Here is a 4,279-nt window from a genome sequence, read left to right as displayed (position 1 = left end):
AGTCCATACAAAATCGACAGCTTCCGTTCTGTTTTCGAGTCATCACAATTGGAGACGAACAATCTCTGGTGCATGGTTCGACTATCCCGTTCTTCAAATACTCTCTTGCTACTTGCAGGGTAGCCTTGTGCATTTTCGGAGATGTTCAACAATAGCGTTGTTTAATTGCAGGACTATTGCCCACATCGATACTGTGTTGGATAATATGTGTTGCGGGCGAGGTATGCGGGAACGAAGGAATTTGTTTTTCTGGGAAAGCGTCAACCTAGCTGAATGCTCTTCGGTTAGCGAAAATAACGCACAGCACATGGTTGCGGCTGATTAGTGAGGTTACTTCAACTCAAAGTCATAGAAAACCATAGGGTCTGTGGCAAAGTACCTTCAGTATTTAATAAAATGGGTTATTACTCCGAAATAATGTAGGAAATCGGTTTCAAATTTCGAAATTTTTTCGTTTCACGTTTAAGGCAATGGGTAGCTTAACGATTTCGTTGAATGTCTCAAATTGCCCGAATGCGAAGTTCACCAAGCCCAACGCGAGTTTTAATTCTAAAATTCTAGACAGAAGTCTTAGACTTTTCTGTCCTTTCTTTGAACGTTTTTTAAAGATGTGTATATATCTGCTTTATAGAGAATCTGATCTTATTTTGGTCATACGTGCAATATATATGTTGATTCAATCACAAATTAAATAAATCGACGTTTCGACCCGTCTTTATGTCTTTCTCAAAATTTTTAAATGTTTAAAATAGTGTTTGCAAAAACATAGATTCTTGATAAAATTCAATTCTTACATCTAATAATAATTTTTTGTTTTCATTGTCATCGAACGATTTGTTGCAGGTAACGATTTTAATTCATATATTTATTTTATTTAGTGTGAAATTATTATCAGATGTAAAAATTAAATTTTAACAAAAATGTGTGTTTTTACAGACACTTTTGTAATAATTTTAAAATCTTGAGGAGGACCCAAAGTCTAAGTAAATAAGAGAACCCAGGGGGCGCGGCCGTCCGTTCTAATGATTCCCGCCTGCATTTATCTAACATTGAGTGCAATTCATGTTAGTAAAACCGGGGTTACGGCATTTATAAGAAAGGTTCCTTTTAACTCCCTACAAGCCCCAAATCTGTGCCCCGCTTGATGGCGATTCCAACAAAATAATTCAACAGCGGACTGCCGCGCCTGGCTGCAAGGAGGGGCACCCATAAGAAGGGTGGTTGCTACCCTCGAGAATTTCATCGATTGTTCGATCGTTGATATGTTTTTTGTACCTATGGGACCTTGATTTTCTGTGTTCTTACTGGCTGTAATATGTGTTCCCTTTTACCTTGGCGTTTTGTGTATTGCTCTTGTTTTTATCATTAACCGATTCAGCGCTGGGAAATTTGCGGCTAGAGGTGAAGGCGGTATAATTTAATTCATCTATTTGCACCTTGGTCGGGTCTTCGGTTGTAATTTTGAGATAATTTATCGTGGTAGCACGACAAGGAAAGAAGCCTCGTTTCGGTTCGTGGTAAGATAGGCATCAAATAATCCGTAACGGGCTCGTCCAGACCTTGAATACGACTTTGTATTTCTTGTTGTAATTTGAATTGGTATTCTGGATCTAGCTTGGAAATCTACAACTTGAATAAACGAAACATAATGTAGGTATTATAATACTGCTGAACGAAAAAATAATTAAACTTTTTGAAAATATGAAATCTGACTTGACTTAGTGGAAACGTTGGCATGACTCTGAATTAAAAACAGACTTATCTCTCATCCAAGTAGATACGTACAATACCTATCACAAATTTAGTCTTCTTTGGTTTCTGCATCACACATAAAATATGTACGATTGAGCTTGTTATGAGCTTTTCTGCTGGAGTACAACTGAAAAGGAAGGTACTTTAGGTAAATAGCTGTGGCTCCTAGCTGGCGTATGCGCAGAAGAAGAATAGTACGCTCGGGGTCCCGCAGAGGCCCGCCTGGTGGACGGAGTGTTTTTTTGAAAACTCATAATGTTCATGCTAGTACTTAGTTTGTTCGACATACTCTGTAGACCTTCGATTGCCTCAGTCATAATCAACTTATCATCTGCAAGCGCTAACTGAAGCACATTAGTTGCCTCGATATCTACACCTTCTTAGCTTATTCTAGGACAAAGACTTCACAGAAAACTTCATCATTTACTCGAACTTTCATCGGTGATCTATGTGCAGCGAAAAATCTGATTCGAACATGATATTTCTGGCACAGGTCCAAATTGTTCCTTCCATATATTTTTTCTGTTATTTTCAAGACCCTGTCAATAAGTATTTTTGAATATATTTTACTCAGGGCGCTCAGTAAACTGATATATCTGTAACTATTTCAGTTGCTCTTATCTCGCTGTTATTTGTTTACTGAAAAGATAATTTCCGAAGGGCCTGTGACACATCCACCAGATGCGTTGAGAGAAACAATTAAGACAGAGTCAATACGAACGACCCGAAGAATCTCAATACTTTTAGATGGACAAATTGACTAAAGGCCCACCTACTGGAATGCTACGACACAAGTATGAAACCTAAATAAGATGGAAACATGACACGCTCGCATACTCTGTAGTGCAAGAAACACCTATAGCTCTCGCACTTTTTCGCAACAACTTCTGCGAAATTTTGCCGAGAAACTCCGGGAAACGAATCATGTAAGCGCAACGCATACTCTTGTACAGCCATAAGAAGCCAGCAACAGAGAAAGAGGCGAAACTAAGAACAACTGCTGACAGGAATCTAATAGAAGAAAAGCGTTGCTTCAGAACCTGGTAAAACATTAACATTCAGGTTTTTCTCAAACACAAATATCCGGCTGAATTGGAAAGCGTCGTGGAGATTATTCCGAAGAAATCGACGTCTAGACTATCAAATGTAGTACGTGTAATGTAGCGAGAGCTTTAGCGGATTAAAAACGTAAAAGAAAATCAACGGCTGATCATATGACCAAAAGATGAACGCATCAACTCAGCATAAAGATAGGGTGGGCAAGAGAGTAGGCGTCACGCATTTAGTGCGTGATTGACTACATAACATCTTTGCGGAATTTCACCGTCAAGTTTTGACGGAGACAGCATCACACACTCAACAAGTAAAAGCTTTTGACCATCAGGCAGCATATTGTTGACAGAATAAGGTTACTATCTGGCACTAGGAGAAGTCTAGAGCGGAGGGACAGGTGTTTCAGAGAAAATAAACTGTTCTTCTCTGATTCATCTAAACTCTACCAATATCCTCTAGTTACTGTAGACTATCGGCCAAAAATAGAGTATTTTGAAGCATTTAGGAGAGAAGTCTGCGAAGTCCAGCATCCATTGAAAGAAGATTCAGAGCACATCAATAGCTTTAATGAGCTCTGCAGTGCCTTCATAATACCTGAGGTGGAATGCTAACCTATCACTGGAGATGTAAAAGTATTAGAGACATGTAGAACTATTTCGCTCAGGGAGCAGATGGTATTAAGAACTACAGATAGAAAAAGTTTTCTTCAACTGAAGCCTGTTCTATACAGAGTTACTTTTGATTCTCGAGCCATTACTATTACCGCCGCAATGGGATTGGTCGGCGCTGAAGTCCAACAATATCAGCTAATCGTTCTTTTGCGTATACTCGAATGTTTTTGCGTCGCTTCAGCACACTACGAAATTTGTTTTATATTTGTATTATTACATTCTCATCCATAATAAGAAGGTATGAGCTTTATGACAAAAATGAGTTTTGCGGATTTTATCAAACGTCCAAGTTTTGAGGCCCCCCTGAGTCAAAACAAAAAGTTTTTATGCAGTGTCTGTCTCGGCATCGTCGTCGATGTTGTTGTGGTTGCCTTTATACCGGATAACTTTCGAAAAATTTGATGCATTGACTTGTGTTTTGGCACACAGTTTAAGAGACAAAAACAGCCATTTTTGATCAAAATTAAAAAAGTTATAGCTTTTTCATAATTTTTAAGATCACTTTTTTCAAAATTTGAAAATTCTATTGACAGAAATTCATAATACACAAAAATAAGATCAATTTACAATATACAAAATTATCTCAATAATGGTGTTCAGTGACATCTTTAATGGGTTTTAGAAATATGTCGTATATAATTGACCCAATTATTAAACTTGTTCGAAGGAATTTTTCATTGGCATTAGGGTCTTTTGAAAATACTTAATTATAAAACATGCATGTCTTAAAGTATTAGACTGGCAAACGTTGCGACCACGGATAGGGGTCCTCCTCAGGGCCAGAATATAAGATTTGAACAAGT

The sequence above is a fragment of the Belonocnema kinseyi genome, chromosome 4 (assembly GCF_010883055.1).
Source record: "Belonocnema kinseyi isolate 2016_QV_RU_SX_M_011 chromosome 4, B_treatae_v1, whole genome shotgun sequence".
In the NCBI taxonomy this organism is placed as follows: Eukaryota; Metazoa; Arthropoda; class Insecta; order Hymenoptera; family Cynipidae; genus Belonocnema; species Belonocnema kinseyi.
This window is presented reverse-complemented; position numbering follows the sequence as displayed.